Below are 23,053 nucleotides of genomic sequence, written 5' to 3'. Positions count from 1 at the left end.
GCTTCTTGAGGAAAATTCTGCTTGCATTTCCCTTCGGCTGTAAGCATATCTAACCTATTAATTAATCCAGGTTTTGGTAGTAATTACTGACCTGTGCAAGAAGATCGCTGAGTTTAAAAAAAAAAATAGTGCATTGCCATTTTAGCAGCATATGCACCCATGGCTCCCTCCCTCAGCCCAGGAAAGGCGAGTACTACACTGGGACGACCTTTAAAACCATCTCAGTTTGTAACTGCATGCTAACCCTGCACTCCTGTCCTCTGCCCAGTGATGCGAAGAACAATAGAGAAGAGAAAATGATGAGAATTAAGGAAGAAAAATATAAGGAATATTAGTAGACAAGCCACAACCGAAGTTTGGGGAAACCAAGCCAGGAGTTAAGGGAAGCAGCTTTGCAGGTACTGTACTCAAGAATTGGCTGCTGGTGGTTTCCTCTGGGACCAGGTGTTTTGTCTAAGGGGAAGAGCAGGCAGTTGGTCATATGTAATAATAATAATAATAATAATAATAATAATAATAATAATAATAATAATGTAATAATAATAATACTGTAATAATAATATTAATAATAAATATTATTAATAAAATTTATTTATATCCCGCTCCATCTGCACTCAGGCAATCGGGGCAGCTTACAGCATTAACCCTTATACAAATCATATCCCCCAACTCTCCCTCCCTTAAAATAGAATTAAACACTTTACAGTTAAAACATGTTTTAAAAGATCAATAACAATTTAAACAATAAACAAAAACAAACAAACAGCATGGTGTTTCCAGAGAAGGCACCCACCTCTCTATAATCAGAAAACAAAAGTAATGACCACTGATGAAATGTGTTAAGTCAGTCTAGAGAATGAAGAAACTGAAATAACTAAAGAGTTCCCATGCCTAGGCTCAAACATCGATCAAAGTGGCCACTGCAGCCAAGAAATAGTAAGACTAGAAATGGGAAGGGCACCTACTGAAGAACTAAAGAGATCTCCTAATGTCTAAGCACTAAAGTCAGACGCGTCCAAGCCATAATATTCCACATCACCATGTATGGATGTGAGAACTGGACAGTGAGGGAAAGGGAAAATCAATTCTTTTGAGATGTGGTGCTGAGGACAGACAAGCACATGGGCCCTTGAAGAGATCAAAGCAAGAAACCCCCTGGAGACCAAATGAGGAAACTTAGGCTGTCCTAAATCAGGAGAAGGCATGAATCACTCAAAAATACATTAATGTTTCGAGGGCAGCAGTAAGAGAGGTAGACCACACACTAGATGGATAGACTCAATCAGGGAGGTCATGAGCATGAACAGGGCCTGATCAGAGGAGTGAAGGATAGGGGATCTTGGAGATGTCTCATCCACAGGGTCGCCATGAGTGCGGGTCGTCTTGAGAGTAGTTAACAACAACAACAACAACAACAACAACAACGAACCCACTTTATTTATGATCACAGCCTTATGGCAGTGCATAAGTAAAATACTTTACTGGGGAACTGCATGTGCCCAGTCCTTTATTCCCCCTTCTTCCCATGAGTGACTTCTCCTTGGCTGAGATCCAAGCAAACATGCAGCTGTGTTCTGCATGCCACAGGCAGATTTGGGCTTGCACTTGTCAAATAGCAGCTGCCAAACCACATGGAGAGCCAATCTGGGAAGTGAGAGAGAGCGCTTTCAAAAAATAGTCTCCATCATCTGGCCTGGGCCTAGCCCTCTCAGAGAGAAATAGCCCACAAAGCTATAAGGTCCTCTCTGCCCGGAGGAACCTGGAGGAATCCTATGGTCTCTGGCCAGTATTTGCAATCTCCTCTTCCTTTGTTTGCAGCATGGTTCTAAATAGTCTCACTTCATCAGGTGGTTTTGTTTTAAAGCCTTTCCATGACTTTGAGGAAACATATGCTTTTTGTTCAGTTATAAACCCTGCATTGAAAAAGCTAAAGCAGGTGGGAACAAAATGCTTTCCTATTAAAGGAACAATTGTTTATTCAGCACAAATGGTTTATGCACACACACGGGTTGGTTTGTAGAAGAGAAATATTAATATTTCATTGCTGCACTTCCTCATTGTTTGCAAAATCTAGACTTGATTTGTGCCCTACATTGCAATATAAAGATCTATGACTGCAAGCAATTCTTCGTTTGCCTTTAAGCAAACCTTTCAAGGGCTAAAATGAACAATGTCTTCCAAAATAATTAACCTCATTTACTCATTATCTGGCTGAATTGTAAATCTGGATGAGCAGAAAAGTATTTCCTTAGAATTATAAGTGTATAGAAATACAGAAAAGGCAAACATTTGCACTGAGGGGTGTACCAAATAACTACGCTTTCCACTTTGAACATTGGGCTACATTGTATGTTAAACAAATTGACACTGTGGTGGATCTAGACCAAGCTCCTTGACCTCAATTTAGATTTTGACTCACTACTGATTTGCATCTCAATTACTGTGGAAGTACAGTCAACTAACCAGATTCAACCTGATACATGTCTCAATAGTCTCAATGCACTGCAGACATAATGCAGTTTGATATTGTTTTAACTGTGATGGCTTAGTGCTATAGAATTCTTGAATTTGTAGTTTGTTGTGGCTCCAGAACTCTCTGACAGAGAAGGCTCACAACCTACAAATCCCCGAATCCCATGGCATTGAGCCATGGCAGTTAAAGCAATGTCAAACTGCATTCATTCTGAGGTGCAGATTAAACCTTTGTAAATAATATATTCATTAAGAGAATTGAGATTCAGAAATTCTGTTGATATTTCAGTATTGGCAAAACCCATTAAATTCACAATGTACAGAGGCCTTACATTTCATTAATGAGAGTTTAGACTGTTATTATATTTTATTTCATCTGGTTTTCTGCATTTTAGCAGCCTAATTTAAGGTGGAGGGAATAAGAGATTTGTGGTTATTAAACAGATGACAGTCAAAGTCCCTTGCTGAACTATCACATATCCCCAGAGATCTGCAATATATTCTCATCTGCTGTCTTGGGTCCCCATCCCAGGAGAAAGTTTGGTTATTAAGCAAACAAGCAAACCTGCCTCAGAGTGTAGTGGAGTCTCCTTCCTTGGAGGTCTTTAAACAGAGGCTGGATGGCCATCTGTCAGGGATGCTTTGATTGTGATTTCCTGCATGGCAGGGGGTTGGACTGGATGGTCCTTGCGGTCTCTTCCAACTCTACAATTCTATGATTCTATTACTGCCATTTCCTGGTTTACACCAACAGCAGATCAGGTGGCAAGGTCATTTTATCTGAAGGACTGCATGCTTGAGTGCTCCTCATAATGAGATCTGGGCTGGGAGCAGAGACAGACACAAGACAGACAGACACACAACACTAGTCCTCTACTTTCCACAGACATCCAGTTCTTTTTTAAAATTAATGTTGAATGAATATTTTATATAAGGATTCAGTTATTGTTCCATCTTCTTGTCTTCTGTGAATGGTACAGTTCAGGGGTTGTTTTGTCCTGAGATTGGCTGTTGTACTGATGATACTTAAATGCCATTATCATGCTTATGTTCATATTTGGGCAATTGGAAACTCTAGAGTGGAAATACAAGAATACCACCACCACTATGACCATTACCAGCAGATATAAATGGGCAAAAACTAGCCACCTCTATAGATGTGCTTTGGTAATTGTGGCACAAGAAGCCACAAACCTTTCCCACAAGCCCCCTTTGGGCCTGGCAGGCCTGGCCTCGATTAAGAAGCAGAGCCCTCCCTCCAATCCATCTGCCTTGGTCCAGGCCTCGGAGGGAGAGAAGAACTGCTGGACCTGATCCCCTTCCCCACCACCATTCCCTTCTCCTTTTGTGTCGTGTCTTTTTAGATTGTAAGCCTGAGGGCAGGGAACCATCTAATTAAAAAGATTGTATGTACGGCACTGTGTAAATTTACAGCGCTATATAAATAAAGCTTAATAATAATAATAATAATAATAATAATAATAATAATAATAATAATAATAATTCCTAATTACCCATAATTACAGAAACCTTGGTGTGTTGAGATCTACAGCTTTACAGCCTGTAAAGCTCATCCTTTTGTGTGCTTGTCATCTTTCAGCGGGATAGTCCCCAGATCAAAATAGTTCAGGCAGTGGTCATGGGCAGGCCAAAGGTGTAGAGAGTTTTATTCCCTTTCTTGCCTTTGGGATAAGCAAAACAGACCAAGAAAATTGTCAGGAACTGAGGCTTGATGTTGCCTATGGCTAGAAGCTGGCTATGTTTCAATAATGAATATGTTCATTATATTTGTTATCATGCTGGGTACTCAGAAATCTGTTAAGAAAGCTGGAAGCAATGCTGGAGACTACGTTAGAGGTGGGAATCATGTGTCAAAACTACAGCTCCCAGAATTGCCCACCATTGGCCATTGGTGGAAGTTGTAGCCCAACAATATATGGAGGGGCACATGATTCCCACTGCTGTCAACCACATTTCTTTTTCAGTAGGGAAACTACATCCCAGGACACTTAGCTGATGTGTCTCCATGGGAGATAATTATTCAGTAAAGGACAGACAGGACTTTTGATTGATGTAAAAGCTGTTCTTCCCTGTGCTGCCAGCATGCAAGCTACAAATTTTACTACCAGTTTTACATATTGTTGTTGTTATTATTTGGAAACAGTCTATTATAATTTTTTGTGGGTTTTTCGGACTATGTGGCCATGTTCTAAAATAATTTATTCCTGATGTTTCGCCAGCATCTATGGCTGGCATCAGGGAATACATTCTCTGAAGATGCCAGCCACAGATGCTGGCGAAATGTCAGGAATAAATTCTTCTAGAACATGGTCACAGAGCCCGAAAAACCCACAAAAATTAAGGATGCCGGCCATGAAAGCCTTCGAGTCCATTATAAATGCCTATTGCTAACACAGCCAATGCTTATATGTACTGTAACTCCCCTTTTAGATATTAAATTGCATTTTAGAACACATGCACAGTTCTGCTATCAAATTTTATTTTTCAAAAAACTGTAATATATGTTCCCTGACCTATCTTCCAAGAAAATTTCAGCCCCAGTCCCAGCCTCTCATATACCAAATCTCCTTCTAATGCATGTCATGTATACCTTTTCAGGTGGCACATGTGTAGTTAACCCTACGGATCTCTTTTGCTCGGTTCCTGGGCGCTTATCTTTACTCAGCTCCACTTCCAAATACAAAGTGACCATCGCAGAGGTGAAGAGACGCTTGTCACCACCAGAATGCCTCAACGCCTCTCTTCTGGGAGGCATTTTGAGAAGGTAAGAAAGAGCTTAGTGAAGCTGTAGCAGAGAAAGTATCAGTACATAGACATAATGTTGACATTCCACCTCAACATTAGGAGGAACTTCCTGACAGTAAGGGCTGTTCAACAGTGGAACAAACTCCCACAGAGTGTAGTGGAGTCTCCTTCCTTAGAGGTCTTTAAACAGAGGCTAGATGGCCATCTGTTGGGGATGCTTTGATTGAGAGTTCCTGCATGGCAGGGGGTTGGACTGGATGGCCCTTGCGGTCTCTTCCAACTCTACGATTCTATGATTCTATGATTCTATGTTTTGAGTTGGTCTTAGTAAGCCTTTTAATCAAACACCATTGCACTTGGTTAACCACACACCTGCACAGTACTAAACACATCTATTCAGAAATAAATCCCATCACATTTTGGGGAGACTTACAGCTCTTCCATGCTGCAAGAAGAAAGCAGTTTGATAATACTTTAATTGTCATGGCTTCATCCTGTGAAATCTTGGGATATGTAGTTTGGTGAGGTATTCAGCCTGGACTATCAGAGAACTCTGGTGCCTCACCAAACTACAAATTACACAATTCTGTCAGACAGTGTCACGGCAGTTAAAGTGGTGTTAAACTGCTTTATTTCTGCAATGTGGGTACAACCTTAATTTCAGGTGAATAGCTGCAGAATAACATAAAAGTCACATTAATTAGGTACTTTTTAAAAAACAAATCAAAAAAGGAAAAATTATTTATTTAATAATTTTAGGTTACCTATTTAACATGTCTCCATACATCCATCTCAGGTTCTTCTTTGGAAGATAACAAACTGTGAGAGCGATCACAAAATGGTGCCCCCTTTGGAATTTACCTCCTGAAGGGATTACTTCATGTAATGTTATGCCAGGGCTGGATCATGGAAGAAATGGATAAATTGGTCTATCTACAATCCATGTCAGTTTCCCAGTAATTCAGTCAAAAGCCCATTTCCACATAATTCTCCGGTGTTGAAAGCATTTAAAATAATATATTTTCACAGCCAAGTTTGCTAACCTAGGAGCTGTACAGACCAGCAGGAAACACCAGTCTGGGGACAGAGTCAGGACACGACGTCCACATGACGCATATCCCAACTCTGTCCCTAGGCCTGCGTGAGGCCGCATGCTGCACCACATGGTGCATGGTGTTACAGCGCTCCTCTAGCAACACCAAAGGACTGCAGAAAAGCCGTGCATGGGCAGCTATGACACCCTTTCCATGGCACAAAGGAGACACTTTTTGCAGCTCCTTTTTGCACTGTGGAAAGCAAAGATAGGGGCCGTGGCATGTAGTTGCTGTGGCCCTGATCCAGTGCTAAAACGAGTGGTCTGTTGAGCCCCTTAGACATTTTGACATATTTTTCCAGCTTTGGCATTTTTGCCTGCGAAATTATTAAAAACAAATATGCTTTTATATAATTTTCTATATGCTTTCTTTTTTGCATCACATTTTTGCCTCACAAAATTTGAAGAAGTGAGCAAGATATGAGATAACAGTGTTCTGATCTTAACTTCAGTCCAGGAAGTAGAAATCTGTTTAGTCTGCTTCAAAAAACACAGACAAAAATATCAGTTATCCTGATCAGCTCCTCTGAAAAGGGGTGGGGAATACAAAGGGCAGCAGCAGCATAATGTTTAATGTTGCATTTTGTTGATTGCTTAGCTGCACTAGGGGCTTTCTGGTATGAAGCAAGCCTACAAAAAAAATCAATTAAAGTAATGAAAAGTATAATAAAATTAAAGATATAGCCACATTAGTCTGTGGAATCAGTATGTAGTGAGATCTTGTAGCATCTGTAGTAATGCATCTGAAAAAGTAGACTATGCCTTGTGCAGACCGGCACTTTGGGCCAGCCTGGAAGCAGAGTCAAGGTGTAGTGTCTGCATGTGACACCACACATTGCACCACATGGCGTGCAGCATCATGGTGTTCCTCCAGTGCTGCACCTGCATGAAGGAACACTGGAAAGCTATGGTGCTGCAGCTATTGTGCCCTTTCCAAGGTGCAAAAAGGACCCATTTTTTGCAACTCCTTTTTGCACCCTGGAAAGGCCAGTTTGGGCCTGAAGTGTTTGTTTGCCATGGCACCGATCTGGCTGAAAAAAGGGAGGACTAGGGGCCATCTCTTAAGGGGTATTTGCACAGCCCCTTCAGTCTATGAAAGCTCATGCGGCCAACTTTTTTTTTTTAGTCAGCCTCAAAGGTGCTACAAGATCTCTATGCATATAATAACATCAGTTTAAGTAATGTAAAATAAAATAATCACCCTTCCTGTCTGAATTACCAGCTTGGCATAGTAAAACTTCTGAGCAGGAAGGGCACACACACCACAGTGGTGATTGGGAGCATACTTATCAAATTTGCAGATGACACCAAATTAGAAGGAGTAGCTAATACCCCAGAGGAGAGGATCAAGATTCAAAGTGACCTGAATGGACTGGAAAGCTGGGCCAAGGCTAACAAAATGAAATTCAACACGAAGAAATATAAGGTACTGCACTTAAGGCAGAAAAATGAAATGCACAGATATAGGATGGGGGACACCTGGCTGAATGAAACTACATGTGAAAAGGTTCTAGGAGTCCAAGTAGACCACAACTTGAATATGAGTCAACAGTGTGATGTGGCAGCTAACAAGGCTAATGCGATTTTAGGCTGCATCAATAGAAGTATAGTGTCTAGATAAAGGGAATAGTGCCACTCTATTCTGCTTTGGTCAGACCTCACCTGGAATACTGTGTCCAGTTCTGGGCACCGCAATTCAAAAAGGATGTTGAGAAACTGGAGCGTATCCAAAGGAGGGCGACTAAAATGGTGAAGGGTCTGGAAACCATGCCCTATGATGAATGAGTTAGGGAGCTGGGTATGTTTAGCCTAGAGAAAAGAAGGTTAAGAGGTGATATGATAGCCCTGTTTAAATATTTGAAGGGATGTCATATTGAGGAGGGAGCAAGCTTGTTTTCTGCTGCTCCAGAGAAGAGAACACGGAACAATGGATGCAAACTGCAGGAAAAGAGATTCCACTTAAACATTAGGGGGAACTTCCTGACAGTGAGGGCTGTTCGACAGTTGAACAAACTCCCTTGGAGTGTGGTAGAGTCTCATTCCTTAGAGGTCTTCAAACAGAGGCTGGATGGCCATCTGTCGGGGATGCTTTGATTTAGATTTCCTGCATGGCAGGGGGTTTGACTGGCTGGCTCTTGTGGTCTCTTCCAACTCTATGATTTTATGATTCTATGATTCTATGAGTTGTAACCCCTTCTTTTGGACCACTGACAACTCCTGAGTAAGCATGTATAGAAATAAATTTATTTGGTTTAACTTTCCTTTGTTTTTAAATGAGTATGTTAAGTGAAATATAGGAAATTTTCTTATGGCTTGGAAGATCATTATGTCATCTATCCCACAGTTGGATACCATCCTCACTTTTTTGGACCCTGAAGCCCCTTGCATCGCCATTTTTAAAGGAGCAATTTGGGGTAAAATCACCTGAAAAATCATACTGAAAGCCCACCCCCATGTGTGGTGGACACAGCATGGTGTAGTGGTTTGAGTGTTAGACTACAACTCTGGAAATCAGAGTTTGATTCCTCGCTTTAGCATAAAAACCAACTGGGTGACCCTCGGCAAGTCACACTCTCTCAGCTTCAGATGATGGCAATGGCAAGCCTCTTCTGAAGAAACTTGCCAAGAAAATCCTATAATAGGTTTACCGTAGGGTCACCATAAGTTTAAAAAGACTTGGAGGCACACCATAACAACATGTAAAGCAGGGGCTCTGGCACTGAGCTATAGTCTCTCCCAGAGTAATAAAAGGACACAAATTAGTTCAGTTTTTATGATCCTATTACATGCCCCTTCATTTATTCATGTCTATTTATCAGTTGCATTCTCCTGATGGCTAATTTTGCAAAGTTGATCTCCACAGCTGCTCCTGGTGGCCTCCATTTTATTTTGTCTAATTCACCTGGATGGACACTACATTCTTCCAAGACATGCAGGGTACATCAAAAATATTCTATTCAGCCACCTCTAGGCAATTGCTAGGTTCATGCTATTGCGCAGGATGTGTAAGCACATGGCTGCACAAAGTGAACAGTGGTTGGGAGGGAAAGACAGGAAGTGGACATTCTAGACCCTGCTACCACACAGAGGTATACTAATCTTGATATGTCCCCATCCAGCCCAAAGTGACCCCATGGTATCACCACCATCTGGTTGCAGTCAGAGAAGTAGCATTTTGCTCATTGCCATGTGTGCATTAATAGCACCAATACTTGCAAATTATGACATGTTTACTTAACGTTTCTTTCACAATGGTAAAATACCAATATGCCCAGGTGCTCTCACAAATAAATAAAAACAAATCACCATCCTCGTCATCCATGTCACCACTATTACATCTATTTATGACAAGGCTTATTAAACTTAAGACAAAAAGTATTTTACAATATTAAAATAGGTTAAAAACATGAATAACAAATTATAAGTATAATTAATAGGCATATTGCCTATATTTTAAATATAAGCCACTCATAGAATCATAGAGTTGGAAGAGAACCCAAGAGCCATACACTTCAACCTCATGCCATGCAGGAACTCACAACTAAAGCACCCCCAACAGATGGCCATCCAGCCTCTGTTTAAAGACCTTCTATTTAAAAATATTCAATAGTGCATCAGATGTCTAGAAGGACAGGAAAGAGTTAACCTGATGTAAGAGGTGAAAATGTTGGGGCCAAGTGGGCCACACTGGAGAAAGTGTTCAATAGATAGGGGCTGCAAGTGATATATTCCTATCCTGTATCATCACTCTCTGATCATGAAGGAAGGGCTCAAAGGGAGGTCTCAAATGCTGATCCCAGGATACAGACAGGTTAATGTCAAGAAAGGTGGTCCAACAAATATTTGAAGTCCAGCACTTTTTATTCATCCTGGAAACATATTGGGAACCCACAGAGCTTGGCCAAAACAGAATGAATGGTATTTTTTCAAAATCTTCAAATGCCCCCTTGAATATAGCAAAAGGAATTTGGATACAATTGTAGGTACGATCAGGCCACAATATCAGGCACAGAAACCCCTCTGTAATCTGGAGAAGGTGGGGAAAGGTCTGAAGGATCGGAGAACTGGCACATGGAACATTGCCAAAATGGAAATCTGTAAAACAAATGGAAATCTAGAAATAAAAGGAGGGAAATCAAAATGCTTCCATTTCATTCTAGTAACAACAACAGATCTTACAAAACTCCAGGAGACAGGAATTTCAGAACCCACCACCACTACATGTGATTTGCACCATGAAATTACTGTATGGAAGGTACAGCCAACATTGCTTGCCCCGGGCATTCCCTGGCCTGGATCCAACTGCTTTTCTCATGGGGCTTTGGAGGGAAAGAAAAAAATATCAGGAGATCTGGTCATGAATGTCTTGCAGTTCAATGTAGTCCTCTGGCCCTTGGCAACTACAAAGGTACTATTTTTCAGCTCTAGTCACAGAGATTTTCTGTCAGTGCCTGCCGACAAGGCCCATTAGCTGCAAACTGCTAATATGCCACTATTATATAGACATTTGGTGGTTTGTGTTTTTTTTTTTAAAAGAATTTTAAAAAATGGTAAATGGCAAAATAATAAAAATGAGGTTTTCTTCACCACCACCCCACACCTTTTCCCCCTCACAGAGCAAAATCCAAGAATGGAGGACGTTGCTTGAGAGAAAAACTGGACAGACTGGGCCTCAATTTGCCTGCTGGGAGGAGGAAAGCAGCAAATGTCACCCTCCTAACATCCTTGGTAGAAGGTAGGCTCTATGATACAGGTGTGCTTGCTGCCCTCTTGGTTTTTAACTCAGGATTTTAGCTATCTTTTATGTACTTTCAGACAAAAACAAATTCTTCTTGAAATACTTCAGAAAATCATAACACACAAAAAGAGGAGAATGCTACAAGTGATCTATTTGCTGCATGTTTATATCATTCAGAGACCACACTTTCTTTCTGCTCACTCCACATTCAGGTCATGGAAAGGAATTTTTAGAAGAGAGGGAAGGGAAAAGTGATGTTGCTCTAGGTTAAATGTATAGAATTGTAGCCTCGTTGACTTACAAAAAACAGATATCATCTTAAAATTCCTACCTTAAATGTTTTGCCTCTTGTTTCCACTTCTAAGCATTGTGTGTGTTTATGGAAAGAAAGCAGGAGGGTCTGTATACTAAATAGAAATACAGTAGGCTCTGGGTATCTTCTGGGGTTTGATTCCAAGACCACCCATTGATAGCAAAATCCATGGATGCTCAAATCACATTAAATACAATGGCGTAGTAAAATGGTATCCCTTATATTAAAATGCCAATTGCTTTTTGGAATTTATATTTTAAAAAATATTTTCAAGCCGTGGATAAAAATTTGTGGATATGGAGGGCTGACTGTATATATTAATTTATGCTATTTCTTTATTAAAATAATTAGGATTCTTTCAGAGACTCTCCCTTGCATCTTAAGCATTTTAAAACATGTGGAATATTTCTTTTTTTTAAAAAATAGTAACAAACCCCTCAATTGGTTCTGCTGCTTCCCAAGGTGGAACTATCTTTCCCTTCCATGACCTACCAGGAATGAAGTTGAATCTCAGATGAGCTTCATGTAAGGTTCGCACCCTGAAAAGACTGTAGATAACCTCCTCCTCCTCCACCACCACCCAAAGGCAAATGTTAGGCTTCATTTCTGTAAAAAAATCCTAGGCGAGAGGAGAATAAGGGAGAGCACTGGCAAAGGACAAGTCCAGCTTCTAATCCTAGAAAACATTTAATCACATGGTCTTTCAGAGCGGCATTGTGGTTTAAAACATGAAGTGTCTTCCTCCTTCTGTTCAGTTTCTTTGACAAGAAGTGTTTCAGATTTTCCAGGTTGTGGAATGGGATGCAGATGGTTTCAAATTCTGGGTCTACCCCCACCAGCCTTTTTCTTTTGCCCTTCATCCTTTGCAAATGTTTTGACTCATTTTCAGACTTCTCTCTGCAGTGTAAAATCTTTCTTCAATTCATGATATGCCCCTTTGCGTTGCTTTTAGACTTTCGCCTCTCTTCTTGATGTTTTGAATATGTTCGCTGCTTACTGTACAATTGAGAAAGTGAACCCATCATTCTTTAGTTGGGAAAAAGAAACTATTTATTTGAATTCAATGTTGATGTGTGTGTTTGTGGGTGTGTAGAATTTAGGTAATTAATCGATATCAGGAAAAAGTAGTTACTTATTTGAATGAAAGTTTCCAAAGGTCTGCATGATGTGTGTTTCATTCAGTGTCATCATTATACTTTGTTGTGGTGCCTTTAAGTCATTTCTGACTTATGGAAACCCTAACGGAAACCCTAAGGAGAACCTATCACAGGGTTTTCTTGGCATAATTTGTTCAGAGAGGGTTTGCCTCTGAGGCCGAGAGAGTGTGATTTGCCATTGGAACCCATTGGGTTCTGGTGGCTGAGTGAGGAAGTGAACACTGATCTTCAGAGTTGTAGTCCAATGCTCCAACTACAACATCACACTGACTACTATTACTGTATCTCAGTATGCATCTTGCCTTTCCCTTTCTTGTGTAGAACATTAAATGTGAGAAAGACTGTTGAATCCAACAGCACTATTTTATTCCCAGTCCATTTTGATTCGGTTCTGAGCCTTCTTTTGAAGCTTCATTTATTCAATGTTTTCTTTCACCAATTTCTTTACTTCTCCTATTCTTGTTGCTGCTGCTACCACTGTTTTCTAGCTTTCCTCCTATTAGTTTCTTGACCGTTCTTCTCTAATAATTTCAATATGTTATTTCCACTACTGTATATCGTATATTTGTCTTGTGTTGTTACACACCTTTTTCAGTCTGTCTCGCTTTTCTGCACATCTTGCCTCCTCTGAGACAAGCACCTTAATCCAATGTGGATATTTTTCCTTTATAAGTGGGGAGGAGCAAGGGAAGAAGGTGTTGTGAATTCCAGACAATATTTGTTCTAGTCGTCTTCCTTTCTTTGTTTCAGTCATTAATTTATTATTATTATTTTAAAAGAAATTATTAGATGTGATCTGTAAAGAAGGTTAAAGTATGTTCTAATTAATACTACTGCAACAACTAGCATTAGTACCTAGGATATTATGACTATGAAACTGTTCTGTGAAAATTCCTTTTAAACTGTTTTTAGACTGTTAAGGCACTTTGAATCCCAACTTTGGAGAAAAAGTAGGGTAATAATAATAATAATAATAATAATAATAATAATAGCATCTGCTGTTAGTGTAGATGCCCATTTAGGGTATAATCATGCCATACCCACTGCCTCAAAAAGGTTCCTCCCTACAAACAAGTAACTTGTATCCTCCTGTCATGAATGGCCTTCAGGAGGCATTCTGGTGGTTTTTTTTTTTTCTTATTTCAGTAAACAAAAGCTATAGGAAACATTTCATTAAATGCCACCAAGAATTCTGCAACAACTCTGAATGCAACTCTGAAGTAGCCACAATCTTCTGCACAGGCCTGGGCTAAGGTATGCTTTAATCCATCAAAGGCAAAGTCTAAGCTTGTCTTTGTGAACTTAGGGTGCACTGCTCATTTACACTGCAAAGAATGTTCTCTTTTTAATAGAGGACAAAGAAAATAGCATTTCTTTCTGTAGCTTCAGGCTAAAGTAGTCAAACCATCACAAACTGTTGCCCTTGCAGGGTTCATGTCTAGTAAAAACTTCAAGGAAAAGTACATTGCCTTGGCATGGCTCCAGGCTAGTAGTCAAACCTTCATGGTATGATGCCCTTGCATGGCTAGTGTCTAGTAAAACTTTCAGTGAAAAATACATGGCCTTGGCATGTCTCCAGGCTAGTAGTCAAAGCATCATAGTATTGTCACCCTTGCATGGCTCCTTGTGGCCTAAAGTATACCTGGGGGATTCATCAAACCTAGCTAGGAAACCTAGTTAGATTTCTGAAAGTACGCTGCTCTGCTCAACCTCCCTGTAAATAGGGCTTTGTTTGTAAAAGTGATACCAAAAAAGGTTTATTCTTCAGGTTGTCCTACCCTTTGATCTTGTCACAGGAATATTGCACACCACCTTACCATCTTGCTGATGCATTCAACTGTCCTGTTGACTTGCATTGATAGGGTTCTCCTTCAAACAAATACAACTTAAATAAAAATAGTAGTAAACTTTGTCTTAGCCTCACACTTGAATTCATCAGCTGACCATGAAAAGATCTGTTGAGAAACCCTGTGGGCATTTTTCCATCACTGCTGCTTTAGCCCCTTTTGGATATCAATAGCATCCACTGATATCTAGTAACTTCATGAGATGGCTATCTCTAGTGCCATTATGTGTCATTGTTCAAGTACTTTCAACCCAGATTTGTTGCTTGTTATTAAATTGAATCGACCGTGACTCATGGCAACCCTGTATAATTTATTAACACAATGTCCTAGTGAAGCTATACAGTTAGGTGGAAATGCTGGTACAGAAAAGATGAGGTGGGCCTAGTTGAAGGTGAAGAAAACTATTCCCACCCTGGAAATGGATAGTTTAAAATAAATGGACTTGTAAGAAAAATAATACAACATTTTCTTCCATCTCTGCTCTCTTTTCCAGTATATTAAAACAAGAGCAGGTGGTGGTGGTTCATTAAACCTAAAACTTGTTAATTCTCCCTTCACAACACTGACATTGTTGCATGGAAGTACATAAAGCAAAATAATACAACACTTAGGCAAAATGGGCCAAGATAAGATGGGGTTCTGAACTGTCCATTCTTCTACCACCACCATGTGTCAATATTAAAAAGGACTTAAACTGGTCTTCAAATGTTATAGCTATACAGCATTATGCCTAGCCATCTCAAAATGTGCAGGTTTCATATCTGGGGATACCTCTTTGACATGTGTTGTTTCTATAAAAATTGCTGCATATCCACTAAAAGAAAAGGAAACACACAAAGAAGGAAAGCCAACCAGATCATTCTCTCCTCAGGAAACCTATAGAGAGGGCCACCTCCATCCTGTCTGTCATTTTTGAGAACAACAGCCTGCAAGGAACCTAGGACAACAAACCTATATTTTCTTTTTCTTTTCTTCTTTTCTTTTTTTGGATGGGTGTTGTTGCATACAAAGACCCTACATCGATCCATATAAAACTCTTCAGCCTTGTTTCCTTCAAAAAAGGTGACTGCAAATTTTGTATGGTTCTGCCAAAATGGGGGGGGGGGGGGAGTTAAGAGTATCTTTTGTTTTGTTTCCAAGTAATAACAAATAGGAAATAATGTTAACTTGGATTCAGAATACAGATCACAGCAGTCTGGTTCCAAAAACATCCTAGCTAAAGAACATATTTTCCTGAAACACCGAATTGGGTTTTGAACCAAATGTTTTAGGTAGTCCTGAATTCTTGTCAAAATTCACAAATGAAAACCAGGAATGAAGTGAGCTAGCCTCAAATCCAGTTCATCAAAACAACAAAACAACAGATGGGGAACAACATAATTGGAAACCCCCAAATGTTTTCCAAAATAATTTGGCTGGGTCTGTAAAAAATCTCCAGGCAAAGAGTGAGGAAAACTTCCCTTGAGACAGAGTTCTGCAAGTCTGACATCCTTAAGTTGTTGTTCCAACTAGCCATTCACTACACTACCAATGAAAGGAGCATGTGGATGAGGTATCCAACAAAGATCTAAACATGCAGTGTGTTCATGCACTACTGTATGCATATAGGAGCATGTAGGATTACTCAGGACAGAACCCTGAAGTGGCAGAATCCTGAACTAAATCAAAGTGAGATTGAATCCAAATCTGAACCCTTCCAAACTCATTTGCAACTGGGAGTTTTAGGGAGACATAGAAGTATAACAATTATGTGTTCAAAAATCTGATAAATGCCTCCCCAAGTTTTCCATGTAATGAAAATGCCAGGATGAGAAGAATGGGGGGCGGGGGGAGACGTGTTTTCAAGGCTGCCAGCTCAGGATTCCAAGAGGGCTTGCTGGGATACTGAACAAATTTATAACGGGACTGTTTCAGTGTTCAGTTCTCTCTTCCAGCACATGATCTAAGTTTTGATGGACTTTGTAGAACCTGTGAAGTTGTAGTGTTGCAGACGTTTAGAAAATGCTTGGTTTTAAAGTCCTATATTTATATCTATCATTCATCCCTGTTGTCCTTTCTGCATGTTCTGTGCCAATTCAGCAGAGTGCAAACTGTCTCCGTTGTTTTGCAGTAAGGAGTCCATGGCCCCTGCAACTACGCTTCTAAAATTCTGCAGTTCTCCCCCAGCCCCCAGGGACGGCTCTGTGATGCATTCAGTTTTTGTACAAATTTTCAGCTTCTCTCTCCAGCAAAAAAAAAAGTGAGAGAAGAGGACATCAAGGGTTCTGCCAAATTCCGGAAAGATGCCTGTTTTGTGCATCTAGCTGCAGGAGCATTACTGGCTGCTTGGTCACCCCACCTTCCCCTAGCCACAAGATGGTTGGAACAGGGCACCAAGTCAGGGAGGTTGTGGTAGACAGAGGTGTTGGATACCTCTGACCCTGGCAAGAAACAAAGAAACAAACCAAGGTCATACAGAGATGTAATTTGCAATTATGTCACCAACAGGATCCTGACTTATAATTTTAAAAGGCAGAAATTTGTTTTTCTTTTATGACAACTCAGATCTGTTAACTGAAGTGACTACATCACTTTATGGCCATCTCAAGATCAATAAGACTGATCCTGACCAAGCCATCAGCAGAGGCTTAACATTTAATTAGTGAAAGAAAATACTTAGTGGTACACCTTCCCTACCTAAATAAATAAATACTCTTCTCAAAAATGCTTATGTTGAAACCATGGTCAGCTATGGGCAAATTCTGAGTGTTGCTATACAGAGAAGTGGCCCTTCCAAATCTCCCAGAGAAAGCAGCTTCTGTTCTGGGGAAAGCCATCTTGACATACCAGTGCCTCTTTTTCCAGAGGACTCTACATAGGATGCTGCTTCCTAAAGTACCCACAGTGTCACACTATGGCCTGGAGACAGGCTGCTGCCTTGTTTACAGTTAGAACTGGTGCTGAACAAGCAAGACTTTTTTCCCTTTTGTTTGACAATTGCATGATTGAAAAAGACAGTTGCTGGGCTAAGCTGGCAAAGAGAGCTCTGGAAGTTCCCAGTGGAGGGACCAAGCTGCAGATCTTGACAGGCTTCTACTGGCAGGTGCAAGGAGCAGCCTTATCATCTCCTGGGCCAGACTGGCCCAAACTCCTAACTGGATGCTCCTAAGTGCAGTGAAAGCCAAAAGCCAGTATCCTAGTAGAAAATTTATCTTGAAATTTCTTAACCTCCTTGTCATGTTCCTGCTGTTGTCGTCTTCTTTTTTCCTTAAAGAACATGGGAGTTAATAAAGGCACAGAAATATTGCTTTGGGAACAGGACAAAAGAGGTGAAAATAGGGGCTGGAAGCAATATGAGAGAATGAGGATAAGAATGGTTTCCATTAGGCTAAGAAATGGACTGCCTCTTGTTTGTTTTAAATTGCAATGCTTATTGCAACACTACTATTGCTATTGCTACTGCTACTGCTAGCGCTACTACTGCTTCTTTCATTTATTTATATGCCACCCTCCCTCCAAAATTGGGACCCAAAGCAGCTCACAATTTAAAAGAACAATACAATTAAAACATACAAAAAGTTAACATTAAAATAGAGATAAACACTGAATGGGGCCAGTTATTGCAGCATCCTTCTTATGCTGTCCCATAAATTATGATCATGAAAATTCTCTGTGAACATTCTCTATTTCTAAATTAATAACACTACACAAAGTAAACTAAAATTGTTATTACAAGTGTTTGATGTTTGGTTCTTTCTATGGTTGTTGACTGATTTTTTAAAGTGTTATATATTGTCTCAACACACAGTCACTGAATGAATGAATGAATGAATGAATGAATGAAAGGCAAATCTCAACCAAACTACTTTTATGAGGATTCTAAAGGAACAGGCATAGATTCTCTGAAGTGTGAGTTAACTTAATACTTAATAAATAGAAACAGTGTGGTGTGGATTGGTTGGTGATTTTTGTTGTTGTTTTGAAAAGCCATTTTTCAAATATTCTTTACATTCACGGTTATGAAGTATTCCTTATAACTATAATGTGCCAATGTACTGTAAGTTTGGAAAAGTGCACACCATCAAAGTGACTACTTTTAACCAAGCCTCCCTTCAAATCAGAACAAGCTGTGGTGCTTTCCGATCATTGCCATACTACGTATAAGTATAGAGTCATTCTTGAATTTCAGAATACAGAAGGAAGGAAAGGAAAATAGAACTTTTTCATACTTGAATATTTAAGAGTTGTCTGATCTCTTGCAAACATCTTTAAGATGAGAAAATGAAAAGCCAGCAGTTTGCAAATGTGTGCTGTTTTGGGGGGATGGGTGGGCAGAGGACTTAATTCAGTGTACAATGGCTATATCTATTTCGGTTTGTGTCTGGCATTTTCTCTCTACGGTTGTTTTCTGAACAGGGGTGCCAGAACCAATTTTTAACTGCTAAGATGGGCTTGTGTAAGGGATGAGTGGCCATATTTTCATCCCTGCTACAATGTGTGAGTTTGCATGCTCTGTAGAATTGTTGCCACTTTTCAAAGCCAGTTGCCTTCTTCCTACATTTCACCAGCACAAAGAGCTGTTAGAGTACAGATTCTTCATTTGTTGTTGTGGTAACTTGAGAAATCTCTGACAATACAGTAGGACATTCTGGTGAAAAGATTACCTTTGGCACTCTGTATTCACTCCATCCTTCAATGGAATTGGTCCTGTTTCATGTTATTCTCAGTACAACCCTAGCAGTAGGTAGGTTGGAAGAGAGATTTGCCCAAAGCTGTTCAGTGAACTTCATAATTTCACCCAATCCAAGACCAACACTATCCAGTATATTACACAAGGCAGATGGAAAATGGGTCTCTCCCTCTGCTACCATTATTGCAATATCGAGCTCTAAAGTTAATGCCTAGGTATCAGTGACTACATCTTGAAGGGTAGTGTGGAAAACAAGAAGTGATATGGACAGTCAGTGCAGTATTTTCATAGGCATTGTATATTTCCTGGGTGTTTCACCACACAGACCTCTGGGTCAGGCCTGGACAACATACTGCTGGACTGCAACTCCCAGCATTCTTCACCATTGGCTTTGCTGAGCAGGGTTGCTGGGTGTTGTAATCCAACAAAATTTAGAGGGGCATATTTTGTCCAACTTGGCATATGTTCTGGTAAAAAAAAAAGAATTAATAACCTGGATCTTCTATTCAGTCTGAAAGGGAAGGAGTACTGGAGGGATTGCACAGTTCTGCAGAAAATCATGTGGCCTAGATAGTCCCAAGCAGTATTTGCTATTCCCTTGTCTGCTCATTTAAGACAAGCTTCACCATTTAATTAAACAGTGGAAGCCCACACAATCAATATACTTGGATAAAGAAAATAGGCAGAGCAATGAAAAATCTCTCCAAAACACACAAAACACTTGAGTAATCAGACACTGGGGAGAAACACTGGACTCGCAGACACTGTGAGTTATTGTTAGTTTAGGGGCTGCCTTCAGATTATTGCTTTTTTAGAGATCTGGTGGTGGTACTATAACAGCAGAGCTTTCGTGTTGTTATACACACATTAATTTGTGTCTGCATCAGCTCATGGATGTGCATGTGCCTGTTTGTGTGTTCCTCCCAGCTAGAAATCAAAACTGTAGTTACAAAAGCTGATATACATTTGACTACATAGGTGTGATTGTTGATGATATCTGATGAATGGCATCTATGATGAGCTGTAGTTAAGGTTTTTTAAAAAGACATCCCATAGGAAAACAAAGATACTTTGTACAGAAATAAACTTTGTATTATTAAAAAGAAAAATGAGCTTGGTTGTATTTGGGAGTATTATCGACTAGAGAAAAAAATCTTCATAATCGTACAGACTTGATGATAAAAACAAATAACTCTCATGCTTTCTCGCCATGGTTTGGGGGATTTTCTACATAAAAAGGGGGGCACTTTAATAGAAAAATGGGATTTCCTGCATAAAGAATCCTGTATGTCTGCATGCACATACAGATGCATGTGTACACACACACACCAAGTAGCAAATTTTATACAATGTGCAGTATCCAAGTGTGAAGAAACTTGTCACATTCGGATTCCTCTCACAGAATTTCCTGGTGTTTATAAAACTATTTTTAAAATACTGATTTGAATATGTCTAATATTCTTTCCATCCCTAATAATAACAATGTTTTTGCTTTCATTGGGCAGTACAGGAAGCAGCTGTTAACTGAGAATTAGAAAAGCAGAGCAAGCATGCTTCCTTTCTGTTATGAATCTTCCCTCCCCTCCATCACTAAAGTTACTGAGACACTAACTAGCTTCCAAGAAATGAATACTTCTTCTTGTTGTGTGCCTTCAAGTAATTTCTGGTTGATGCCGAGATTTGTTTGACACTGTCCTCCTGTGAGGCTGAGAGAGTGGGACTTGCCTAATGTCCATGGTTGAACAGGGATTCAAACCCTGGCCTCCAGAGCACACACCACTACATCACACTGAATCTAAACAAATGCTTATCATAGAATAAAAAGTGCATGCAACTACTACTATGGCATGAATAGATGTATAGTGACTAGATCAAGGGATGTAATAGTGCCACTCTATTCTGCTTTGGTCAGGCCCCACCTGGAATACTGTGTCCAGTTCTGGGCACCACAATTCAATAAGGATGTGGAGAAAGTGGAGTGTGTCCAAAGGAGGGCAACTAAAATGGTGAACGGTCTGGAAACCATGCCCTATGAGGAGAGACTTAGGGAGCTGGATAAGTTTAGCCTGTAGAATAGAAGGTTAAGAAGTGATATGATGGCCCTGTTTAAATATTTGAAAGGGTGTCATATTGAGACGGGAGCAAGACTGGGTTTTTTTTCTGCTGCTCCAGAGAATACAATCCAGACCAATGGATTCAAACAGGAAAAGAGATTCCATCTCAACATTAGGAAGAACTTCCTAATACAGTGCACCCACATCACACGCGGGCTCATTATATGCTGCTTTCAGCATACGCTGAAAGCAGCGCTGGAAGAAGCAGCGGCGTGTGCACTGGAAGAAACAATGGCGTGTCACCACCACCCTGCGCTGCTGCAAGTCACCGTCGCCCCACGCCACCGCAAGCATTAGCCCCTTTACTTGTAATGGGTCTCGAGCATATGCGCTATTCCTTTTACGCGGGGGGGATCTGGAACAGATCCCCCACATAAATGAAGGGTGCACTGTAGTGAGAGCTGTTCAACAGTGGAACACACTCCCTTGGAGTGTGGTGGAGTCTCCTTCTTTGGAGCTCTTTAAACAGAGGCTGGATGGCCCTCTGTTGGCAGTGTTCCTGCATGGCAGGGGGTTGGACTATATGGCCCTTGTGGTCTCTTCAAACTCTGTGATTCCATGAGTCTATACTACCGCTATTTCATCTTTGTCTTTGTCTTCTTATTGCATCCTTTCTCCAAAGAGTTCACCAAACACACACACATATAACGTTATCGCATGGCACTTGGAGGAACGGAATGGAATGGAACCGGTGTGTGTGTGTGTGTGTGTGTGTGTGTATTACCACATGGGAAAATGCTGGTGATGCTGCTGGGAGTCCCCAGATCATTCCCCAGATGTTCCATGGCAGCCAATTTTGAAGAACGGTTCAAAATAGTCCTTCAAAATCAGCTGCCAGAAATGGTTGGGGAATGGTTTGGGGACTCCCAGCAGCATCAGCGGTGTTCTCTTGTGCGGTAGCACATGTTTTCCTCCCTCTCGTTCCATTCCATTCGCATTCATCCAAGTGCCATGGAATAAGCTTAATACATACCAAAGCCAACCATGACATCAGACTGGCCCATTTATTTAAGCAGTTAATTCTTTCATGTGTTATTATTGAACATGTTTTTAATATATAATTTTTAAAGTTTTAATGATAATTTTGTTACTTGTGTTTACATTATATGGCTAGCTTCATTCTGCACATTTTAAAATAAAAGGTAAAGGTATTCCATTGACAAGATTGTCAAGTCATGTCTGACCATAAAGACCGGTGCTCATTTCCATTACTACGTCAAAGGGCCAACGTTGTCAAAGACTACTCTGTGATCACGTGGCCAGTATGATTTCACAGAATGCTATTTTTTAATAGAAAGGTGTTAATAAAATATATGAATAAGAACACCCGTGAACATTTTGCTTGGGTTCAGGACTCCCAAATCTTAGTATAACCATTATAACATACTAGTTCAACAGTCTCATATATGTTGTTCTGAGATGCTTTCAGGTAAAAGGTGCAGAAAAAATACTCAAAATGCATGTAAGGGACACTGTCTCAACACTGCCATCAAGTAACCCAAAGTGGCCTATGAAATGACAATTATTCCTGTCTGCTCACAGGAGAAGCTTTACATTTGGCCAGGGATTTTGGCTACACCTGTGAAACTGAATTCCCAGCCAAAGCAGTCGGGGAACATCTCGCCAGACAGCACATGGAACAGAAGGAACAGACAGCGAGGAAAAAGATGATTTTAGCAACCAAGTAAGTAAATTATAAGTCACATAATTTACATGTGGATTTGAAAACAACACTGAGGCTCCAAGACCAAGGTTTTCTTGTTTTTTTAGAATTGACATACTGAATTGATAGTATGTTGGCTGCGAAAAACAAACACACACAAAACCCCCACACAAAAATGCACCTCATGAAGCAATGTAATATTAGAGATGAGAAACTACACA

General features: G+C 40.3%; 1 pseudogene across 1 annotated transcript in view; it reads left to right on the top strand.

The window, feature by feature from the left end:
• Positions 1-23,053, top strand: part of LOC149313464 (transcription factor AP-2-delta-like) — a 62,742-nt pseudogene that overhangs the window by 16,458 nt on the left and 23,231 nt on the right. The window contains exons 4-6 of the transcript XR_016280828.1: positions 5,092-5,257; positions 10,948-11,066; positions 22,712-22,853. The product of XR_016280828.1 is annotated as a transcription factor AP-2-delta-like (transcript). The remainder of the gene's footprint in view (positions 1-5,091; positions 5,258-10,947; positions 11,067-22,711; positions 22,854-23,053) is intronic.

This window comes from Sceloporus occidentalis, unplaced genomic scaffold (assembly GCF_023333645.1).
Source record: "Sceloporus occidentalis isolate IW3139 unplaced genomic scaffold, rSceOcc1.0.p SCAF_4, whole genome shotgun sequence".
In the NCBI taxonomy this organism is placed as follows: Eukaryota; Metazoa; Chordata; class Lepidosauria; order Squamata; family Phrynosomatidae; genus Sceloporus; species Sceloporus occidentalis.
This window is presented reverse-complemented; position numbering and strand designations above follow the sequence as displayed.